The sequence below is a fragment of the Thermobia domestica genome, chromosome 9 (assembly GCF_964235325.1).
Source record: "Thermobia domestica chromosome 9, izTheDome1.hap1.1, whole genome shotgun sequence".
NCBI classification, from domain to species: domain Eukaryota; kingdom Metazoa; phylum Arthropoda; class Insecta; order Zygentoma; family Lepismatidae; genus Thermobia; species Thermobia domestica.
In genome coordinates, this window is record NC_137462.1 from 31,759,000 (window position 1) to 31,785,501 (window position 26,502).

General features: G+C 34.0%; 1 protein-coding gene across 1 annotated transcript in view; it reads left to right on the forward strand.

Moving 5' to 3' along the window:
- The first annotated feature begins 20,683 nt into the window (after positions 1 to 20,683).
- Positions 20,684 to 26,502, forward strand: part of LOC145694526 (sodium- and chloride-dependent GABA transporter 1-like) — a 126,098-nt gene continuing 120,279 nt past the window's right edge. The window contains exon 1 of the mRNA XM_081770841.1: positions 20,684 to 20,787. The gene's annotated coding sequence lies outside the window, so the exon portion shown is untranslated. The remainder of the gene's footprint in view (positions 20,788 to 26,502) is intronic.

Genomic DNA, 26,502 nt, shown 5'->3' on the forward strand with positions numbered 1-26,502 from the left:
TTGTTGGGAAGTGAGCGCTTTAAAAATAGACTCATTATCATCACACTCATTATCAGGCCCGTATTTAGGTAAGTGCTATTCTGCGCTCGAGCACAGGGCGGCAGAATTTAGAGGGCGGCAACATTTTGGATTTTTTAAAGATTCACAAAAATGTAATATTTAAAACTGAAGACAAAAAAGCTCTGATCGTGGATGGGAACGAAGAGTGGCTATATTTTGTAATCTTGAGATTCAATAATTTCGTCAAAATACGAAATTAAAATAAAAATTAATGAATTTTCGAAATGCTTTGTGTATGTTTTAGGATTAACCAATTCATATCGGACTTCCGAAGAAAACATCAAAGAAATTCTATCAAGACCGTGTCTATAGCGACAACTCTCAGTCAGGACCCCTCTTCAGTTTTATTAGAAATAAGAAAAGAGAGAGAGTGAGAAAGAAGAGAAGGTAGAAGAAAGGGGGAAAAGGGGAAAGGAAGAAGAAACTAGGAATAAAGTATTACTGGATAATTATGGAAATATTGTAAAGAAACCTGAATAGCTATTAAAAGGTGATTCATATCCGATGGTTATTATTTGAGGCTCAATTCTGAAGTGATCCCGAAAAGACACATGCTCCCTCATACGACCCCGAACTGGATCTATGCAACTGCACAAGTTGGAGTTGCCCTAACCCAGCCCAGGTGACGAGAAGTTTTAATTTAATTGTTTGTCTATTGTTTCGAAATGTTGAATAATATGTATCCAGTATTTGAACTTCTGTAATGTAGATCGAACACGCATTTGAATCAGCCGAGACAAAAAGAATCAAAATGCATATTTTCCACAAATAGATGTTTTGAGATTTCTGATAAGACTGTCGTTATTCTGGCTCATCCTGTTATCTTGGCTTTGTCCTAGAGACGATTTAAACTACTTTAGAATGTTATCTTTCATAACCTTCGTCATACACTAATACATATGAGATGCTATTACACGCTTATTATGAATATTATCACAGTAAATCAATATTAAATGCTACTACTTAAGACTAAATTTACCATTCATTCACACACACTCACATACATACAGGACAGCATATTAACATGAGTAATAGTAGTTTTGAAAGAAACCATCTAACTACAATTTGGTGAACATTTATTACATTTACTAAGAAATTAAGACACTAAACTTCATAAGCATGCAATAAGTATACATTTACATGGGCCAATTCACATACAAAATTGCATAATAGTAATGTAGGAGTATATACACCTATATTTATATATTTTTTTATTAATAGACATGCTCAAAAGAAAAAAGGAAATTATATTTTTATTTAGCTTTTGGTAAAAAATAATATAAATTTGTTAATAAGGTTAATATACAAATTTGACGAATGGAAAGATAAAAAATCTTAAAATGAGGATTTGTAATGAGTCTCTATCTCATTTATGAGTATTTTGGAAGTGATTCTAAACGAGTCCTTTCTCGTACTTTAGATTAACTACAATATTCTGTATATTGTCGATAGGGATGCCCACATTTTCCGGAAAAACGAAAAATATTTTTTCCGGAAACCGGAAAATTGAAAACGGAACACGAAAAATTTTTCGGAAAAACGGAAGACGAAAAATTTTCCCGAAAAATGGAAGACAGAAAATTTTCCGGATTACGGAAGACGAAAAATTCTCCGGAAAAACGGAAGACGGAAAATTTTCCGGAAAAACGGAAAATGTGATTTCCGGAAATGGCCATCCCTAATCGTCGAAGCACCGTTTCTGGTGTCCACAATTTTCACTTTTTGCATTTCTTATCTTTGCACATAAGGATGTATATACGTTAATCATATTTATTCGATTTTATAAGGAATTTAACACATATTTAGTTTGTAAAAGTATTCAGCAACACTTCTCCCATTTCTGGGCTTTAAGAGATCAAAGGCTCGTCAATCGTATCACGATGACCATGTTGCGTATTCTGTCATTGGCTTACTATCACATTCACTATCTTTCAATAAATGTCGCTTTGTACTACTAATTACACACATTTATCGTTAGACTTGAAATATATATATGCCTGCACGAGAATTTTCCAAGTTCAGAAGGATTTTTGCTGGTATGGTAAACACAACTAATAAGAGGGAAACACTGGTGAAGTTTGAGGATTCGTATGGGAGGGACGGAAATTGAAGTGTAGTTCTAGAGAAGGATTTTTGTTTACTAACTTGATGGTTGATTCAAGGACACATTAGTGTTACGATGACCTGCCTAAATCCATGCTACATGCAGTTAGTATATTACATACGATGTTAGTTGTTACATAGATTACTTAATTACATTACAAAGTTTGACGAGAATATCTAACATGCGGTATTTTACAACTTTTCCATTTTATGTATTTTTATCGGATATTTTGTAACTATGGCAACCAGGATAAGTACTAATACCCTTTACACATATTTATCTACTCACTTCAACATAATACATTTTACTTCAATGTTATATTCATATTCCACACATATTCATATCTCAACACACACACACACACACACACACACACATATATATATATATATATATATATATATATATATATATATATATATATATATATATATATATATATATATATTAATAATTATTCAATCTTTCAAATTAATTTGGTTACTAGATTATATAAATGATCGTGCTTTTCCAGAAGGGTAATTTACGACGTGAGTTATCTAAATACTTACTCTTATGGGCCAGACCTAATAGTTACTCATTATTTATAGCAAAAAGGGGTCATTTTCGTGTTGACCAGATCACTAAGTATTTGAGTAACAGAACACTAGCAGCGAATAATTTTTAACTCGGACGAGATGGCGTTAGTAGTACGAAAACAACCTGTGCACGATCAAATATTCTTTGCACTCTGATATCGTCTATAAGTAGTATACGGTACAAAATTAACTATAAATTTTAATTATGGATCAGTGCACTTACTACGAGGAACCAAAGGAGATGAATAATCAATAAACAACAGTACACTGTCCGTATATAACTAAATCACACACTCACTGACATGTTACTACGGTCAAATTACTAAATTATATTCACACACATGCATGCTACAGGCTACATAAAATAAGTAACATATCAATATATGTCATTACGTACGTTAAATCATCTTATCACACGAATTTGCTGTACGCACACTGAATGAATCATTGTTTTCAACATTCCAAATCTGCTCTATAAACTGGGGAAAACGGAACTGAATAGTCAGAGCCCAAAGGCCCTCCTACTGATTTAAATCATAGTTTTTCAAACACTTTTAATGCCCCAGAAAGGACATATAAAACTGATAATGGTAAGGGTCCCTTTCTTGGACGGAAAAGAACCCTAACAAAAACCGTTGAACGATCGTTCAACCCATCTCTGTTGGAAGCCTTAGTTAATTCAGGAATAAGTGAGAGCCCCTGTTCTAACTTACACGGACATTATGAAATTTAATTTAACTACAAGAAATCTACACCTACCGCCATGTTAATAATAATAATAATAATCACATATACTACATATACAAACAAAAGCTATGCTAGGACAGGTGCAGGACAAAGCTATGCTATTCAACATAATACATTTTACTTCAATGTTATATTCATATTCCACACATATTCATATCTCAACACACACACACACACACACACACATATATGTATATATATATATATATATATATATATATATATATATATATATATATATATATATATATATATATATATATATATATATATATATATATATATTAATAATTATTCAATCTTTCAAATTCAAACACTTTTAATGCCCCAGAAAGGACATATAAAACTGATAATGGTAAGGGTCCCTTTCTTGGACGGAAAAGAACCCTAACAAAAACCGTTGAACGATCGTTCAACCCATCTCTGTTGGAAGCCTTAGTTAATTCAGGAATAAGTGAGAGCCCCTGTTCTAACTTACACGGACATTGTGAAATTTAATTTAACTACAAGAAATCTACACCTACCGCCATGTTAATAATAATAATAATAATCACATATACTACATATACAAACAAAAGCTATGCTAGGACAGGTGCAGGACAGGTGCCCCTGTTCTAACTTACACGGACATTGTGAAATTTAATTTAACTACAAGAAATCTACACCTACCGCCATGTTAATAATAATAATAATAATCACATATACTACATATACAAACAAAAGCTATGCTAGGACAGGCCTATCGAACCCTAAAGGAAAATTTTCTAGGATAACAGGAGTTATCAAGGGAAAACACTAATCTTCACACAATTTCGAAAAAGTTCAAACACTACGACGAATCCTGTCCTTAGCTATCTGCAGATGCACGAACATGGCGTCCTTGACTTGAGATTCCATATCTCACCGATTTTCTGACTGTTTCAGATGGAATTTCAATATTTTTGGGACTCTTTCTGCTCCTAACGGACTTATGTATTAATTGAAACTGTTTTTACCTTGCATTATTGCGTTTTTGGCGATAAATCCCAATATATATATCCGCAGCACACTAGCAGGATGTCGCTTGATCCGTTCCCAGGTATAGAGTGAAAAGAATCGAGCCTTAATACTAGCGCTTCGCAAATAGTTCCAATCATAACAAAGAGTTTTGGCTGTGGAAGAAATATAGAGCGAATAGAAAATGGTAAAAATGGATGAAACCGGATTTTGGGAGGATATGGGCATCCCAGAGGGACGAAGAGGGTCTAAAACATTCTGCCAAATATCAGATTGGTGGATAATTTCAAGAATTTCTAATGCGGGCCTATGTTTTCATATAGCATTAAGGTGTATAATTTTAATACTCATCCATTTGAAATGCCCATATATAAAATTTACATTAAAATAATGTATGAATAAAGATATTATTCCCCGAAATATAATTTCTACTAAGTTATTCAAAGCTTCCACGTTAATTTTGACTTAAATAAAGATCAAATGAATTTACTACATAGACCGAAAAATATATTTTGAAAAAAAAATCGTATAGCACAGTACGTTCCAAAAATATTGGACCCCTCCAAACAAAAAAAAAAATCATTACATCGACTATAATGGTACATTACAAAACTAGCAACCCGCAGAGTCCTGTGCAAGCGCGAGAAAATTTGTTAATGTGTTTAATTCGCTCTAATTACAGTAGTTACTAATTAGCTAGCTTATCTGATTATTTTTAAGTCATCCTCTCCCACCTTCACTCCAAGGGGTGAGGATGAACTTGAATGTCATGAAAACTGATACCGTTAAACTCAGCGACCTCGAAAACTATGAATTCAACACTAATATCTGTCGTTTTCGATTACTTTTTAAAATCTCGCCTCCTCCCTGGGGAGTGGAGTATGGCCTTGAAGTTGAATTGGATTAAAACTGTGACTATTTATCTCAGCGATCCGAAATACTAATGAATTCAACTCTAATATTGGTCGTTTTCCGGGGGTTGCAAATTATTTGGAGCACAGAGGCGCACAATATATAAATACGGGCGTGATCATCACTATAGGTATTCTGCCATTATTGGCAGGTCACTTGCCGCAACTGAGAAGCTTCTATGCTTAAAGGTCTTCCGCTAACCTCTTCGTCTTCAGTACGATTTTTCTGTTTTTATATCGTCCATTAATTGTACTCTTCTTCGCCCCTTCCGTCATTTTCCTGCCACCAAATCCTATAGCACGTCCCTCGTGATACAGTTCCTTTTTTTTTTAGCCAATGTCCGAACCAACTTCTCTTCTCTTTCTTAATAATACCTAAAACTGTCTTTTTCTCCCCTATCATTCCTAACACCGTCTCGACCCAACTAACTCTCTCCATTGACACATGATGAATATTGTAGTGTTTTCTAATACAGGAAAGACATTGAAAAAAAAAAGATTTGAATATTTTATATTATCCTCATCTTGTGTCTTATAATATTTTGTACATTATATATATGGATAACTAAAAATGTTTTCGGTAAATCACGACTTAAAATATTGGCAGACTGAATATCAGTGGCAGTAGTGCTTTGAGCTGTTTCTGGAAGAGATACTATTATGAGAGTTATATTGCCACGAAGAACCATTTATGTCGAGTTAGAAACTCAACCTCAACCATTTTTGGCCTCTGACAGTATTTGTGCCGGCCAAAACATTCACGGCACAACGCGGGTTACATATATTCCAGGCGTATCCGACTTTGATTTTCCTCATTTTACATCAAGTTGCATCGCGGCTATAAAACAATAGTCAAAATATATTGAAGGTGAGTTGGTGCTGCTTCTATGTGGAAAATAGAAGGTGGTCACTCAAACATAAAGCAAAAGTATTTGAATTCGAATATTTTTGACGGGCTTTTCTCTAGAAATTTGAAGGGTGAAATACATTGTTTCTTATTTTCGGTAAGGCCCTTCAAGCAGAGTATGATCATATTTTGTTTTACCCTCGTAACTTCAGTCGTTTCCGAGATATGAACAATTCTTGATTTTCGAATTAGCAACAGTTACTTCGAAATTCGAAGGGATGCGGAGTTGATTTTCTGACCAACGTTATTTTTGGATAAGAGGTACCTTCTGTATAAATATAACAATAATTTGTGTAAGGACACTCTTTACCCCTAATTCGGCTATACCCTTTGTTCGCAGAGACCAGGAGAGAATTAAAGAAAATTATAAGTATTGTATGTTCTGATTTTGTAAAGCAAATTTCAAGAAAAGAAAGGATTAATTGTGATATGAGATTTTTGTTTTGGAATTTAGTTCAAAAGAAAAACGAAAAAAATAGATATAATAAGAATATGCTAAAATATCAAAATAACATATTGAAAACTGGTAAAAAAAAATAGCTGATGTGTATGCAAATTCTTTTAATCTGTATATGAAACCTCTCCCAATACTACCAATATGGACTTCCCGTTAGTGATAATATGTTAGTTTCTCATAGTTTAACATTAAATACTGTATATTTTAATGAATATGGAATAGCTATAAAAAACTTTAACCAGAAAAAGCTAGTGGACCAGATGGATTATCTTCTTATATACTTAAGGCATACTCTGAACTAGCGAATCTATGATCTTTCTTTAACATGGTTACAAAACTAATTGTTTCTCTACATTATGGAAAGCAACTCGAGTATGCCCTTGTTTTGAAATCTGGAGATACTAAAATAATCAAAATTTATCGATCCATACCAAAATTATGTGTAGCAATAAAAATATTTGAACAAATTTTTATTTGATCGAATTCTTAAGTATGTCAAACTATATATTTCAGAGTTTCAACATGGGTTTTACCCTGGCAGATCTACAAATACAAATTTAATAAATTGCTCTCAATATATATAAACTGAGAGTAATTTACATACTGATTTTCATAGATCTTCATCTGTCCATTCAGTCTATTTTGACTTTTCCAAAGCTTTTGATGCGATTGATTATATTATATTAACAGATAAACTTGATAAATTTGGATTATGTTCACAATATATGACACTCTTTCGATCATACCTTACAGATCGAAAGCAATATGTAATATACAAACAGTTTAAGTCCTTCTAGTATAGATGTAAGACCGGAGTACCTTAAGGATTCTACCTAGGACCTCTCATTTTTATATTATATATTAATGATTTATTTAGTACAGCTAAATATGCCATCTATCTAAGGTACGCTGATGACATTAAATTATTTTTCGAAGTGAGAAAAAACACAAAGATAACGGTCAGTAAAAAATATATTTCAATTTAATGTCAAAAAGTGTAATTATATTTTATTTAGTAATATCAAGCGCATTCCAGATATTGAATGTTCAATTAATAAACAATTACTTCGGAAGGTAAATTATTAAGGACTTGGGTTTAATATTGGATTCAAAATTATCATTTAACAATCACGTGGATTATACGGTGTATAGAAAATATGTCTACAAACAGTTAGGTTTTATTATCAGAAATATAGTAAACTTTAAATCAATTGATTCTAGTAAAGCTTCATTTAATAGTTTAAGAAGTAAGTTAGAATGTGGATTATTAATATGGTAAAATTTTGCCTTCTCCCATTCCAATAAAATAGAAGCAATTTCAGAAAAGTTTTTATGCTACATATATTTATAGAAATATCAAGTCTCAGTTCTAAAAGACGTAAAATATTATACCTAAATTTGTTAAATGAATTTTATGTCAAGTCAAATCATCTACTAGGCAAAAAATAAATGACCAAATATTTTTTTACAAACTGGTTAAAGCTATGTATATGATAATATCGTTTTCGAGTTTAATAAAGTTTAATACAAAAAATGTAAATACTTGACAAAACACTTATTGTATGTTATTATGATACATCAAGAACGGAGCATTACAGAAATTCATCATTGGTAAAATGAAATAAAATCTTTAAGTTTTACGTCCCACGGTTATGCCGGCTAGGCTAAAAGAAACGGTGATGATGAGAAATGAATGAAATGGTGGAATGAAGAAAGTGGGAGGAAACGGGAGAACCCGAGAAAACCCACGAGCACGGTGTTTGTCGACCACAAAGTCCACACTGCGCGAGCTGGGATCGAACCAGGGACCCCAAGCACCGGAGGTGAACGCTCTACCACTCAGCCACTGCGCCCCCATCATCATTGGTCTGAATGCACAAATCATATAATATTATATCACAGAAATTATTGCATTTTGATTTTAGCATGTCGTTTCAAACCTACTGTCAATTATTGCGCCATACTGTTTTATAATTTTTTTTTGTATCTAGTGTACTTATATATTTCTTTATAAAAGTGATAATTAATTTTTACTACTGTAGCTATTCCAATTTTAAATAATATGTTAGAAAATTAATTGTATACTCTTTATCTACATTCCTATTATTATTTTCTATTATTATTTCTTTCTTTTAAATCTATTATAATAAGAAGACTGTAAAATATTTTGTGCGTCTTCTGTAATTGGAGAATATGTTCTCTGTTGAAGATAATAAATAAATATTTTGAGGCACAGCGCTCACCTCTGATGGGAGAGGTCCCTGATAAGATCTCAGAAAATGTAAGTTTCCTCAGGAGTTTCCCCGTATCCTTTCACCTTCTCGTTTCACCACATTCTTTCAAAATTATTTTCTTTGGTCGTATTTATTAATTAATTATGAATCATTTTAATTAATTATATTTCTCCTTTAGTCTTCTGGGGATAGTTCTGGGGATAGTACGTTGGACTTCAGAATTCCATTTGAATAATTACTACTACTACTACTACTACTACTATCACTACTACTACTACTACTACTACTACTATTACTTCTTCTTCTTCTTCTTCTTCTTCTACTACTACTACTACTACTACTACTACTACTACTACTACTACTACTACTACTACTACTACTACTACTACTACTAATAATAATAATAATAATAATAATAATGCATTTGCAGTAAAAGCTTGGCTCTGTAAATAGGTATCATGAAACAATACCGAATCGTAATCGAAGCCGTTGAATTTTATCTCTAAAGGTAAAAAAAAAAAAAATTAGATCAAATCTTTCAGTTTAACGTCCCACGATTATGCCTGTTAGGCTAAGGGACACGGATAAAAGGCAAGTGGATGATGATGATGATGATGATGGAAGAATTGGTGGGATTAAAATGTGGGAGGAAACGGAAGTACGATGAGACAAACCACAGACACGATGTGGTCTGGGACACGGTGACTCGGTGGTAGAGCATTTACCCCCGGTGCACGAGGTCCGTGGTTCGATCCCCGGACAGGTAAGTTTGTGGTGGACAACATCGTGTCCGTAGATTTTCTCGGCGTACTCCGGCTTCCTTCCACGTTCTCATTCCACCAATTATTCAATCATCACTCACGTGCTTTAATCATCGTCTCTCTTAACCTTACGGGTATATAATCGTGCGACGTTAAATTGAAAGATTTTGGTCGAGGGTCGAACCAGGGACCAGGCACACATGAGGTAAGAGCTCTACCACTTAGCCACCGTGTCCTCTACTTACATACGTAATATGTTATTCAATTCCTGGCGGGGGGCGCGGTGGCTCAGTGGTAGAGCGTTCACCTCTGGTGCTTGGGGTCCCGGGTTCGATCCCAGCCCCCGCCAAGTGAACTTTGTGGTGGACAAACACCGTGCTCGTGGGTTTTCTCGGGGTTCTCCCGTTTCCTCCCACTCTCTTCATTCCACCATTTTCATTCATATCTCATTATCACCGTCTCCTTTAGCCTCACCGGCATAACCGTGGGACGTAAAACTTAAAGATTTCATTTCATTTCATTTTTCAATTCCTGGCGTAAACTTTTCGAAAATATATTTTCTACAAAAAAAACGGCAAATTTATTTATTTCTGAGTTATATTTTACAAAGAATTTATTCGGTATATACATTAAAACTGAATCGAATCCATTTGCTACAAGTAATATGAAACCATTAAACTGTAATGGATGACTAAGGGAAAATTCCATTATGCCGACAAAGTAAGAAAAAAGAATAGTTTGTTTTAGGATCTCTTTTGTGTTGGATTTGTATAACAACACTAAAGTAAAGTACCTTTGTTTTTTATTGGATGACCTTACAGCTTTTTATTGACTTATAGCGAAATCGATCATCTTTTGGGTCAATGGTTTACCCATTTTTCCTACCACAGTGACCTTGTGATTAATAACATTCATACATTACCTACCGGGCAAGAGTAATACTAGAAAGAACAGCGTAGGGGAAGCACGGATACAATCATGAACTCTCTATACAGTTGAAATAGGCAATGTTTCAATAATATAAAAAGAATGAAGTATGTGGGTTAAATTTTGATTTATTCATCTCTTGGGACTGATTCGACTTTTTTTTTTTCTTGTAGTGACAAATATGATTCCTAAACGAACTGAAGTAGAATATGTGTTTCTCAAGAATACAATAACAGTTAAATGTTATTCTCAAGTTGTCTTCGAAATGCGCTCAAGTTTAGGTACATAACTTGGTAAGTATGGAGTGAAAAATATTTCCTACTTTTATTATTATTATTATTATTATTATTATTATTATTATTATTATTATTATTATTATTATTATTATTATTATTATTATTATTATTATGCCAACAAAGTAACTCAAGTGGTAGAGCGAACCCGCGACCTCCCGAATGCGAAGTAGCTCAAGTGGTAGAGCGTTGGCTTCGCACTCGGGAGGTCGCGGGTTCGAATCCCGTTGCCGACCATCCTGACTGAGGTTTTCCAGGGTTTCCCTCAGTCCTACCAGGCAAATGCCGGGATGGTACCTACTAAAAACAGGCCCTGGCCGATACCTTCCCCAATCCTTTCCATTGTTATTCTTGTTGTATATCCAGTGTAAAATGGCCTCTGAGCTGTATCTGGTGATTGTTAAATAAATAAATAAAATAAATAAATATTATTATTATTATTATTATTATTATTATTATTATTATTATTATTATTATTATTATTATTATTATTATTATTATTATTATTATTATTATTGTGACTACGAGAGAATATTAGAGGTTTTTAATCTAGCCCTTTTGTCACAAAAAAGACAACAACAAACGTTAAAATTTTTAGAATCCATTCTAGAAAAAATTATACAATCAGGATCTTATAAATAATATCTCAATCTCATACAGGGGCCGCGGTGGCTCAGTGGTAGAGCGTTCACCTCTGGTGCTAGGGGTCTCGGGTTCAAACCCTGCTCCCGCCAAGTGAACTTTGTGGTGGACAAACACCGTGTGCGTGGGTTTTCTCGGGGTTCTCCCGTTTCCTCCCACTTTCTTCATTCCACCATTTCATTCATTACTCATTATCACCGTCTCCTTTAGCCTAACCGGCATAACCGTGGGACGTAAAACTCAAAATTTCATTTCAATCTCATACAGAGTATCAACTCACAGAGTAAGGAAAGCAAATTTATTTTATAAGAACGGTATAAAGATCTTTGTATTAAGTATCTTGAGTGGCGTATTTACGATTTTGTTTCGGGGAGGATTTGCTAACTTTTTTTGGGGGGGGGGCTTTGCCTGGAAATGTGAAAATTCTGCAAGATATTTAATTTACTTTACTATAGTAAGTAAGATTACGGGGGGGAGGCTTAAGCCCGGAAGCCCCCTCCTTAAATACGCCACTGAGTATCTTACTTATTATGTTTAATAACAGAAGATCGGACTCTTAGAAATCAGGGCTCTGATAGGTTTTTAGTACTTTTATAATGTTTTATCCTGTTGTAACAATTCATACATAAATTTCTTTTATAAATAGTTATATTTATATTTTATTATTAGACAATCTATGACTCAGTTTTCATTATGAAATATAACAATAAATTGTACTCTGATATGGTACTAATATTGAATTCTAAGCCTTCAATTGTATTATGTACTAAATATGCAATTACCTTGTACAGTGCTATACTAATCTAACGCTGTTCTTAGCATTTTAAATATTTTATTAAATTAAATTATTATTATACTGTATATTAGATTTTACACTTTAAGATTGCATATCTAACACATAATAATGAGTGTGCTACGGGACATGGTTAACATAGTGGTAGCAGTGTTGGATAAATTTCAATTGAATTAACAATTAATCTCAAAGTTTAATTTTTAGTTGCAATTAACAATTGAAAAAAGTAATGGTCAATTGTTAATACAGCTGGCTATTAATGAAATAGAATCAACTGCAATTAATTAATCAATTGAAAGTAATTGCTGTCGGGAAAAAATTGCAATTAAATTCAGTAATTCAATTATAATTGAATGTAATTTTACAAATAATTCAATTGTAATTAATTTCCCAGCAATTACTTTCAATTGATTGATTAATTGTAATTGGTTTTAATTGCTTAATGCCCAACACTGAGTAGTAGAACTTTCTCTGTGGAGCTAAGGATCCCTGATTTGATCTCAGTCCAAGTAACTTGCGATGGACAACATCTTGTCCGTGGGTGGTGGGGATACTTCCTTTCCTCCAGCATTCTTGCTCCACCAATTTATCTATTCTCAATCACTCTTATTAATCATCCGGCTCCTCTAACTATAACTGTGGGACACAACTCTGGAAATTTCATTTTATTTTATTAATTTATAATAATGAATATGCTATGGTATATGGGAAACCATATACTGTACAGGTGTTTTAATTCTGTACGGGGGGGCACAGCGGCTCATGGGCAGAATGCTTACCTCTGGCGTGTAGGGTCTCTAGTTCGATCCCCGACCAAGTAAGTTTGTGGTGGACAACATCGTGTCCGTGGGTTTTCTCAAGGTACTCCCGTTTTCCTCCCACTTTCTCATTTTACTCACATTTGTACCTAAGCTTAGATTTGGATTTAAAGGACATTGGTGGATAAGTACAGTAAAATAGCCCCAGATGAACCTTGGGATGACAAGTGGGTGGTATTTAAGTACCCCCAAGATACATTAATGCCTCACGTTTCAAACCTCAACTCTCATTGGTTGATGAGAAATGGCCCCAAATCGGAAAAGTTAGATTTTCTTAAGAATGGGTCGATTGATTTTGTTCAAACTTGGGTTATGTATAGATGTATACAAGGGCTTTGTTTAAAAGAATTAACAACTCCTCTGACCATTTCGCCCCTCAAAAAATTCGATTGAATATTTTGAGCCCCTTTTGACCTATGGTGGTCTGCGAGCACAATTATTAAAAAAAAAAAAAAAAGATATCGCTTTAATCCTACAATCACACATTTTTTTTCTTCAAAATTTTATCACGGGTACGCCATGATTAAAATTAGCCAAATACCTATAAGGGAGCAAATGCAAAAAGAACAGCTACTGATGTAGCTTTAACATATTTGTTAAGTGAATGAATGAGAAATCACACCTGAAAAGCACCAAACTCACTAAGGCCCCATTTGATGGCCTCTGGCGCCCCAATCCCTAGTTTGGAATATAGTAAAACTATTGGCATTTAACAGTTTATTTGGGAATGAACACCCTTGTCACTGGGACGAAACAATGAATCTTTGTGATTGTGTGAATTTGTCGCGGAAAAAAGTAATATTGACAGCTAGGAGTGTCTCTTGCGATTTTTCTTGGGGAACAGGACCGCCCATCTACATAAAAATCATACGATTTATATTAGTAAATTACTAGTCGAAGGATTAAAATAAAGACCCTGTAATACTTACATTGAGGGCAAAAGTTATGAAGTTCTTATGCCTGCATTTAAAGGCAAAATATCACAATTATTCTCTGCAGAAGCAAATGATACCAGGTTTGATACAAGAATTCGTTGGGCAGTTGAAGCTACACATGGAATGCTGAAAGAAAATTATCGTCTGTTGGATGAAATATTTGAAAATGAAATGATAGCTCGGCACATATTATAGAATTTCTAGTTCTCTTAACAATAAATTCCCCATATGTATGACATCAGATGAAAACCACTCCGCAATCACCACAATCATGAACTCTGCGAAAACTGCAGGAAACGAAAACACCTTTGTAGCCTTTGTTGAACAGAAGAAATTGGGAACAAGAGAAATTCCGTTTACATCTATTTCTTTACAGGATCTTCAGGATTTTCCTCGAATGACCGTTAAATATTTGAAAGGAATGTGTTGTGGATCCTTCCAATATAAACAGGTAATATGTTATTTGGCTGAAATGTTGTGTGAGAAAGGTAATATTAATATGCAGACGCAAAGCAAGAACTTCTTAATCTAAAACCAAATACAGAAGGTAACAAAAGTGTCATTAGGTATTGTTGTGACCATGCAAATGGATTGCCAAAAGTTGGCTCTTGCTCTTACCTTGCAACTATTATATTATTACCTAAGTTATGGAAGATATTTGTCGAGGATCCCAAAACCAGCACAAATATGAAACAAAATATTCGAACACGACAACATTTGTGTGGTCATAAATGAAAACAGTGACAAGGACTGAAGTATGTATTACAATGTTCCTTTCATCCTTATTTGTTTCACACATTGAAATATTTGTACTTCTTACATGTAACTTACTTTCAGGTACATTTCGCCAGCCCCCACACCCCACCCCACCTTGCAATTTAGAAACAAAACCTATGCCAATCGTTTGTGCTACGTTTGTACCGGAATGTACAGCAAAAATTTTCGTTTGTATCACTTCCGGTACGAAGTTATGAGTTTTAAAGTGGGGGGATTGTGGAAACGGCAGCCCCCTCCCTTACCTTGGAATTTCGAAACAAAACCTATGCTAATCGTTTGTGCTACATTTGTACCGGAATGTACCGCAAAAATTTTCGTTTGTACCACTTCCGGTACAAAGTTATGAGTTTTAAAATGGGGAGCTGTGGAAAACGCAGTCCCCCTCACCCTGGAATTTCAAAACAAAACCTATGCCAATCATTTGTGCTACGTTCTTACCGGAATGTACCGCAAAAATTTTCGTTTGTACCACTTCCGGTACAAAACTACAATGGTTTTTAAAATTGGGGGCTGTGGAAACGGCAACGCACCGCTCCCACGTTGGAATTTCGAAATAAAACTTAAGTCAATGGTTTGTGCTACGATTGTACCGGAATATACAGCAACAATTTTCGTATGTACGAATTTCGGTACATAGATATAAAAGTTTTAAAGTGGTGGGCTGTAGGAACGGCAGCCCCCAGTTTAAAACTTATATCTTTGTACCGAAAGTGATAAAAACGAAAATTTTTGAGGAAAATTCCTGTACAAACGTAGCACAAACGATTGGCATAAGCTTTGTTTCGAAATTCCAAGGTGGGGGCTGCCATTTTCCCAGCCCCCACTTTAAGACTTATAATTATGTACTGGAAGTGGTACAAACGAAAATGTTTGCGGTACATTCCGGTACAAACGTAGTACAAACGATTGGCATAGACTTTATTTCGAAATTCCAAAATGGGGGGTGGGGGGCTGACGAAATGTATCTCTCACTTTCCGTTTGCTTTCCATTTTCTTCTATTTCTTGGATAAAATGTGCCTTTTATTCAAACGTTGCAGTTTTCCCCTACTCTACTTCTTCTCCCCATTCCCCCTCTAATGACATATGGGAGACCCTACAACAAAGATTGCGTTACATTATGTTGTTGATGATAGTTATTTTCTTTCCAGCTGAGGCTATTTCATTTTGATTGGACACTGTATATAGGTAATATTGATTATTTTTTGTATGAACACGCACACTGAAACTTCAGGCATCCGCAATAAAATACTTACGGGAGGTCTAATGACAATTTTAACCTCATATTCGTGTTCAGGCTGATTAATTCATATGAAATAAACACCAGTGTCAACAGTTTCACTTTGGCTCAAAAAGGGGGATGGGGATGCTACAGGTCATCAAATGGGGCCTGAATGAGTTTGGTGTTTTTCAGGTATGGTTTCTCGTTCATTCAGGTACCAAATATGCTAAAGTTACATTAATAGCTGTTCTTTTTGCGATTGCCCCCTTATAGGTGTGGTATAGTTGGTTTTGGCTAATCTTGTCCATGGCGTACCTGTGATACAATTTTGGAATATATATATATATATATATATATATATATATATATATATATATATATATATATATATATATATATAATTGTAGAGTTAAAGCGACATCTAAAATTTATTTTTTCATAATTGTGCTCGCAGAGACCATCATAGGTCAAAAGGGGCTCAAAATATTCAATCGAATTTTTTGAGAGAGAAATGGTCGGAGGAAGCTGTTAATTTTTTCAGACAAAGCCCTTGTATGCACCTATACATACATCCAAGTTTGAACAAAATCGATCGAGCCATTCTTAAGAAATAAATTAATCCCACTTTTCCGCTTTTGGTTCATTTCTCTTGAACCAATGAGAGTTGAGGTTTGAAACATGAGGGATTAATGTATCTTAAGAGTACCTACATACCACCCACTTGTCGTTCCAAGATTCATCTGGAACTATTTCACTGTACTTATACCCCCTACATACTGACAGCTAGGAGTGTCTGTTGCGATTTTTCTTGGGGAACAGGACCGCCCATTTACATAAGAATCATACGATTTATATTAGTAAATTACTAGTCAAAGGATTTAAATAGAGACCCATTCTTTGCAATATTTGTATTAGAAGACTTACTGTTACTGATTTTTCTCTTGTTTCACGATAATGCTTCAATCTAATTTTCACCAAAATTTTCTTTTTGATTGATTGTACTTGATTCTTGACTTATACTTTTTAGTTTCGGATATATATATACATATATCAATATTTTGAGTTTGGAACGAACACGTCCTTGTTTTTGCTTCGGGAGTTCTTAGCACGTATATACGATACGACTCTATTCGAATGATCTATGGTGTTATACATTAATTGCAGATCCGAGCATTTTTAAACATATATTTTGCTTTTCGCATAGCAAACTGCTAAACAAATTTAAATTTGCATAGGAATTTATAAGTTTTATATAGCATTCAACTCTCTCTGCTTCATTTTAAAATATATTATCAATATTTTCAGATTGCCATTCAGTATTTGATATACTACTAGATATACTAATATTACATTTAAAAAAAAACGAAACTTTAATTGGCGATTTTCATCGCGTAAACAATCTGAGTTTTGAAAGTTCTAAACTCATTCATCAGAACTTGGGTCACTTTCTCCATGAAGTTTTAAAAGGAACCAAAGATTGATGCTAATTCTGATTAGGCTTATTTTGCTGAACAATTTCATCAGCTTTTCCTAATTTATCATTATCATGATTCATTAGTTTATCACAATTTTGTCATACAAAGTTGCATTCAAATTACACAGAAATACAAGATACATGTCACTTTACTACACTTAACTGCTTTTTACTGTTCTTACACTTAACTGCTTTTTGTGCCCATAAATTGGTAAATTATAAAATAAACAATTTTCAGATAAGAGATTACTATGATATAATTACGTTTTAGATTTAGGATAATAATAATAATAATAATAATAATAATAATAATAATAATAATAATAATAATAATAATAATAATAATAATCCCCTGACGAAAATGCTGTACAAAACTTATATAAATTGTTATGCAAATTTAAATTTGTCTACCAGTTTGCAACGCAAAAGCAAAATCTATGTTTTAAAATGATCTAATATGCAATTAATATATAATAGCATAGATCTCTCGAATTGCATCGTATCGTATATACGTGCTAAGAACTCTCGAAGCGAAAACAGGGATGTGCTCGTTCCGGATTGAAAACATTACCAAGAGAGAAGGAAAATGGCAATTCATAACAAATATAAGAAAATAATATTAAAACACAAAATGGAACAAATATGAAAAAAACATGCTTTCCTTTTAAAAAATAAATCGTGCTAAAAGTAAGAAAGAAAAATAAATTAAAAGAGATAGTACTAATTATAAAAAATAATTTTGTTTTTTAAGAAAATATTTTTTTAAAATAATTTGTTTTTATAAGAGAGTCCTCCCCCATGTTTTTACTTCTAGTCATGCATAAATAGATTCTTCAAAAGTTAAATCAGAATTGTTTTTAGTTTGACGTTTTTTATTTTTTTATTACGTTTAATATGTTTTTAAAGAAAAGTAGGTTTTTAAACATCTCTAAAATTTGTAAATACAGTTTAATATATTTATAAAGAAAAGTAGCCTATGCTTTTAATTTTTTAAAAAAATAGTACGGTTTAATACATTTTTAAAGTAAAGAATATTCTTATTTTTATTTTTTTACTTTTTTAGTACGGTTTATTATATTTTTAGAGAAAAATTTGTTTTTAAAAAATATTCTTTACTTTTTAGTACGGCTCAATATATATATATTTTTAAAGAAAAGTATGTTTTTAACTTTTTTTACATTTTTAGTACGGTTTTATATATTATAAAGAAAAGCATATTTTTAAAAATATTTTTACTTTTAGTAGGTTTAATATATTTTAAATAAAAGTATGTTTTTATTTTTCAAATTTTTAGTACGGTTTAGTATATTTTTAAAGAAAAGTTTGTTCTTATTTTTTTTTACTTTTTAGTACGAGTTGTCTTATTTTTTAAAGTATTATTTATTTATTTGACTTTTTATTATAGAATGTTTTTACATTCTGGGCAACGGTGGCCAGTTGGCTAGTAGATAACGGTTACTATTTGGTACTAAAATGTTCACCATCCTCTTCGGTATTCTATCAACACCAATTTAATCTCTATGTGAATTATGATTCCAGAGATATGGCTCCTTAAATCTCCCGAAATCGGAATAATTTTGGCCAATAGGTATCTCGAGAACGGTAAGAGTGACTCAAAGATAATTTTTGATGCCCTTTCGAATGGAGGGCTCAAAATTGAAAAAAAAATGCAACTAACAGATACATACGCACACACAAACATAGAGATTTCAGTAAGGAACTTTTTAATTTCTTTGAAAATGCTGATCATTGAACAGATATAACAAATCACTATGAAAAGTAAATAGTTTCTGATAAATAATCCATTAAAGTAAATAATTTCTGTTATTTCACTACAGAGCAGGACAAAATGTATCAACTTTAAATCATTTCTCCAGGTTAACTAGGAAAGGTAAAAGTGTCCGTTGGGTATAGAACGCACGTGAAAGGAAAATAGTTGACCTTTTTCCACGTAGACTGTTATCGTGATTAAAATGTTGGCAAGGCTTAAATCAAATAAGAAGTAACGTTTGTTTCATGAACTTTAGGGAAGACAACGTCCGGTGTACCCACTCTCAGTCGAGTCTTTATCAGCCAAACGTAATGGATAATTAGTGTGTATGTACCACAAACACGACGATAATATAATATACCGGTTACACGCAGTAGACCTTGAAAAAGCTTCTATGAACGCAAAATCGGGAACCAAGTCATGTGTACGACCTTGTTTACATATCTGACGTAGTACTCTTAAATAAGCACTTTTTTTCGTTCTTAAATTAAAAAAAAAAAAAAAAAAAACAACACTTAGCGCCGATGAGGCGTGAGTTGAAGTATTGTTTCGTCCTCTCGTGTCTTACCGAAGATGATTTCCTATGCGCAATGTTTAGCTTCAGTCACAGTTCCTTTTAAAACCTCCCGCCCTCCCCCCCTTTCGTCTTTGATACTCATCTCCCCCAATACTGGTCTTCGTCCAACTTTACGCGCCGCGAACTTAAAATCAGTTGAGCCTCACCAAGACACGCGAATAGTCAAGTGCGCTCTACCAAGGAAAAGTGGACGCTGAAGATAACAAGAAAAAACAATTTTAACTTATTGTCATACAGTAAAAATATTTAGAAACGAAGTAAATTAAAAACAAAACATTCATAACAATCAGAAAAAGGCAAGAAGAAAAATATTTTTCATTTGACTTTTGGAAGTGTCTTTTAAGATATAAAGAAAATCGCGCCTTTGCCTACAACAGGAAAAAGATATAACATTTGGTTATTCTAATTCCAAAGACATTACGATTTTTCTTCTAGACTGTGCAAGTGCGCTGGCTGGCTATTATGTTCTAAGTAAAAACATAGAAATGAATTTGCTTATGAAACATTTTCTTGTCTTTGTGTATCGTGCCTCGTACAGGACATGAAAATTATTTTTACTAGTTATATAACTGTGTGCTGGATCCTGGAAGTGTAAAATAACGTTTATTTATTTTTTACTTCTTGTTTACATTCAAGAACTTCATATGTCTATCACCATGATTTCACTGAACTTATGAAACATTAAGCAACAAAGAATATCAGTCTGCCTTTTCTTCATAAACAGTTGACTATCTTTCCTCCGTAAAACATTAATTACAATATATTCTTATATTTGTTTTTGGAAGTGGAACAGGTTTATTAACGGGTAAGTCAAAATAACAGCTATAGAAGTGTGTTGAAATTCAGTTCAATCACTTTCTGGTAACACGTAATATTACAATAAGTTGTTTGGCAAGTATATGGTTGCATGTCTTCATCTCAGTGGTCAAATTGGGCCAGTATGGATCTGTATGGTATATCCGGTACCCGGTAGTAAATAAAAGTGTTATCTATATGTTAAAATCCTAGGTTTATATGTTTGTGGTCAATTCTTTTGACTTTGGTATCTCGGAAACCAGAACTTCTAAAAAGATGCCGTTTTCACTGTTCGATTGCAAATTTTGTATAAATTTTTCAGTTCTAATTCATTTTTTTAAATGGCCGTTATTTCTTAATTCAATTTTTTTAGGGGTACACTGGAAGTATTGAATTTTTAAAAAGTAAACCATCATATCCTACGTGTTATACATGCTAACACCACATATTTGTATATGGGGTTAATATATCTCCGGCGCTTGTTTCATGGCCAAATAATAATGAAAAACGAAGGATGAATCTTTATCTAAGATGACTCTTTATTCTCTAGTCTAAGATGAATCTTTATTGTTTGGAGTGTTTTGCCCAATGAACGACATATATCACTGACATTATAGTGAAATGTGTGTGTAATGTATTTGCTTATTACATACTGCATGCAAGAAGGAAGAAGACACTGATTATACAATTTGAAACTCTAACCGGAAGTACGTTCAAATCTTGCAAACAGTGCGAGATGGATCTATTGAAAAAATAATCGGAAAAATTTCCTCCTTTATGACATCCCTTGTCGATTTCTATCAAGACGTCTTTCACTTATGTCTGTAAAGGGACATGTGCAGATGTTGTGACCAAGAGCACTGATCCTGAGGAGGCCCGGGCCCCTCAAAACTCATGTAGGCCCCTGTCATTTTATTTATGAATATACAATATTTGGCATAATTTGAATGAAATTTGTCTTAAAATCCTCATATAAGTCTTCAGCATCTAAATGCCTCTCCCCCCCAAAAAAAATACAGAAATCGGCGCCCTTGGTAGTGATGAATGACAAGGAGATTCATGCTCATATGTGAATGATGCATTGTGTAGAGAGCACAGGTTCAGCTGGTAAACTGTAAAAAAATTTACATCTATAGCTCTACTATATCGAAATAATGCCCAACCGTACACTTGTTCATTGTTAAGTTTCCCAACTATGGGCTGATGCGATTCTGGCCAAATGTTTGATGACAGGCCTACTTAAAGTAACCATTTCTCTGGGGTTACTTAAGAATCGAAGAACATACCTGCTACCGGACAGATTATTATATATTTAAAAACAAACTTTATATTACAAGTAAAATTATAAAGATAGATTTCTAAACATTACATAATATGGTTTTATTGCTATTGATTAATATCTATAATTTTGTAATTTTTGGATCTGTGATCTTCATTTTTTCAGTATAACTTCATTGGACACATACTTTTATGCAAAATTAAATTTTGTCACAAAGTGTCATTACCATCATCATAAATACACAAACTTTTTTTAAAAAAAATTACTAGGCCTATATATTCCACTCAAAAAAAAGTTCAAGCTCTTACTTGCTGGGATAAAAAATCTAACAAAATTTTAATCCTGCTAAAAATATCAAATCAAGTTTTTTTTACAAAAAAAAAGAAAACAATGTCTTGTTCTTAAAGGGTTTTTCATGCGAAAAAGTAGAGGAACTGCACAAATATATACAAAAAACACTAGAACACTAATTGGTTTTCTTACTTACGACCACTGCTGCTAGGAACATCAATTGTCATCACCAGTGGCGTATTTACGATTTTGTTTCGGGGAGGGCTTTGCTAACTTTCGGGGGGGGGGGCTTTGCCTGAAAATGTAAAAATTCTGCAAGATATTTCATATACTTTACTATAGTAAGTAGGATTTCGAAGGGGGCTTGAGCCCGGAAGCCCCCCCTAAATACGCCAATGGTCATCACCTCATTTGAATTTTTGAATCGACACTATTTTCCTGAGACTTGCTATTGGGATACTTGCAAACTTGCAGATATTTATTTTTGTAAACAACATATTGTATATTTATTATTCAATAGACGGAAGATCGAATTCCGGGATTTTAACCATCTCCTTGAATAAAAAAGTTCCTCCGGAAAAAAAAGCGTAGAATTGTTGGTTAATTCCACCAAACTGGGACAGTTGAGTCTTATTCATACGTAGTTGATACTGTACTAACTGAATTGAACAAAGTTAAGTTTCAATGAGCAGTTTTTATATGAGCACCAATCTAGGTGGTTTCATTTTTCTTTATTTTCTTTTTTAAGTTTTCACGTACCAGCAGTAGTCTAATTTATTTCCAATTCGATAACTGCTTTGTTGCCTTATGATCTGAATAATTCGCTGTGACACGTGCGTCATCTTGCCGGCATAGCTTTTTATGCGCTGTAATACAGGGGCAGGCCCATACCTAGATCACTACGACAGGGGGGAAGGCGAGATAATTTTTAAGGGGGAAACTTCAATTCACTTTGCATTCATATCAACGAACAACTTAAAAATTTAAAGGGGTGAAGGTGGTCGCTGGATGAACTCACAATGAACGGACATGGACCTGTCATCCGGACATAAGAACCAAACCTAGACCATTCGATAAACATAACAAAAAGATGATCATGCACAATAAATTAGGTGCCATGGACAACGGAATAAGTCCCTGGGGCCCATTAACCCTGTTAGTATAAAGAAAATTATAGACTCGCAGTAAAATAGCTATTCCATCAACACTGTTCATTGGAAGGTGATGGTTTATAGTTCATTCTCTTCAGCATGAAACAAACTTTACAGAGGTGCTATGTGTTGGGGCCCATAACGTACTTGAACAGGGAAAATTGGGATAATATCAGGAAAATTCCTCCTATCAACTTTGACCCCCTCTGGAATGTCCCTAGGTAAAAGCACGCAATCCAAATATATCTCGATAAATACTATAGGGGTTAGGAAATGAGTGTACCAAGTTTCGTTTTGATAGACGGAATAGGTATGAAGGGGAATGTTGTATACCAATACTTTCTGTATACCAGTACATACAAAACCGAACCTATGACCTGACCTATAAAGAGAAGATAATATAAAAAATATAAACGCAGTACTATTTATTCTGATATCAAGAATTATACCACATTCTCTATAGAATGAAGCAAGCTTTTCAATGGTTATCATGCATATTGTTCCGTAACATGTGGAGAGGGGGAATTGGGGATAAGTGCAAAAATGTCTTCCAAAATAGTGTACTATTGTGTAGTTGTGCGTCCTCTGAGGCGACACCACAGCCGGTAGGAGTAATTGTGTGAATGAAAGGACCTTTTACAGAAGGGTATAAAGTGCGCATCCGAGAAATTTAACATTGGGAAGTACAAAACTTATGGGAGACATCCAATTCTTCAGATGGGGATTTCCCCCTCATCTCCCCTGGTAAGTCGCACACTAGAAGGAGTACACAATTAACGTGTACCTTTAGAAATACTAGGAGGTATATTCTTAAAACAAGGGTGAAGATATAGTATGACACCGTAAGAACGGAATAGAGAACAAAAGGACATGGGTGGGGATGTTGATAGATAACATGGGTTTATCCCAATACAACTGTAGCACAATTGCTGTTTAAAACACTTGTTTCATTCTACAGAAATGTGGTACAAATCATGATATCAGGTAAATACTATTGAGTTTATAGTTTTTCCATTATGTTCTCTTTATAGATTTGGTCATAGGTTCGGTTTCGTGTGTACAGAACGTATTGGTATACAACATTTCTCCTCATAGATGCCGTCTATCAAAAAGAAGCTTGGTACACCCATTTCCTAACCCACTATAGTATTTTTCGAGATGCATTTGGATTATGTGCTTTTACCCGGGGCCAATCCTGAGGGAGGCCAAAGTTGAAGGGAGGGATTTTTGGAGGGAATTTTTCTGACATTATCCCGATTTTCCTTATTAAGGTACTTTATGGGCGCCAATACATAGCACATCTGGAAAGCTTATTTGATGCTGAAGAGAATGAACTATAAACCATGACCTTCCAATGAACAGTATTGATGCAATAGCTATTTCACTGTGAGTCTACGGTTTCTTTATACTAATAGGGTTAATTGGCCCCAGGGACTTACTCCGTTATCCATGGCACCTAATTTTTTGTGCACAAACATATCTTTGTTATGTTTATCGAATGAACTAGGTTTGACTTGAATGTCCAGATGACATGTTTATGTTCGTTCCTTGTCAGTTTCCTGGCCAGCTGCTAGGCACGGGACTGACCAGAGGGTTCAGTTTAGTTTAGTTTGAATGTATTCTAAAATGTTAATCAGTAATGCATGTATTTTACTTGATATATATTTTCATCATAAATTAACCACTGTTATCATTTAACTAAGATACGTCTTATTTACGGAAGCTGATAATAGTTTAACGTCTCACTATTATGTTCTAAAACTTTAAAAAAGATCGTTAATTAGTGAATGATAAAGAAATTATTGTTTTAAAAAATTAAGGAGGGGAATAATGAGCACAGACTACACACTATGGTTGCCCATAAACTTAGGTTAAGTTAAAATTTACGTCTAAAAATTAATATGTTAATTAATCGTTGTAAATAGCCAATAAATATATAAATTACCTCTAAAAAACACTCACAGCCAAAACATTACAAGTACCTACATTATATCGCTAATGTCTGGTATGTCCACCTTTGGTATGTCCACTACATCTGACCACACAACTCACCTAATTCTTGTAAATTCTACCGAGGAAAGAGATGATCTCGGATCTGACGCTCAATGACATTCCAAACGTTAAGGTCGGGTGACTTTGGAGGCCATTGCAGCAACTGCAATTTATCACTGTGCTACACAAACCACTGCAGCATAACGTTGGCCTTGTGGAAACAAGCATTGGCCTGCTGCAAGATGGCATTACAAGTGGGAAACATAGCCTACATAAATGGGTGTACATGATCAGCAATGATCTGCGTATAGCTAAGAGATGTCTTCCACATTCACTACTAGGCCATGGATGACCATAAAAAAAATCGTAAATCAATAATGGAGCCTTTGGCACTCTACCGTGCACGTCTCAAACAGCTTTTCCCCTGGAAAACGACAGATTCTGACCCGGCCACCCCGTCACCGTTTGGCGAGCGGTTCTGCTGTGCCCCGTGATTCTTACGTTTGCCTAACGACTTTGTTCAAAAGGTCATAATGATTTAGCTGGTGAGTATACATCTTTAGACATACATTACATAATAGATATTCTTACTATACGATAGTACACAATAATACTTAGTTTCAAGCTAAAAAAAAATCAGGTACATGTTATCTATAGCTTAATTGGTTGTGTTTACATTCAGAATTTCTGTTAGCACAAAGGCTATATGAAACGTGGACCTATAGTTTAACGTAGGATCCGAACCACATGAACTCCCACCGGAAGTCAAACCCTTATCTCCCGCACAAAAAGTCCGTAAGGAGGTAACTTTTATTAGATATATCTAATAGAGATAGACGTACTAAATGACTCTATTATATGATTGAATGTGCACAACAAATCACATTACCTAACATCAAATCCATGACCTTTTGAGAGCATAACTGGGCATTTCTCCTTGCAGTCTAAGTTGCCTAAATTGAAATGATTAGTGTTGCCACGAGACGAGACGAGACGAGATTTAGGGCTGTCT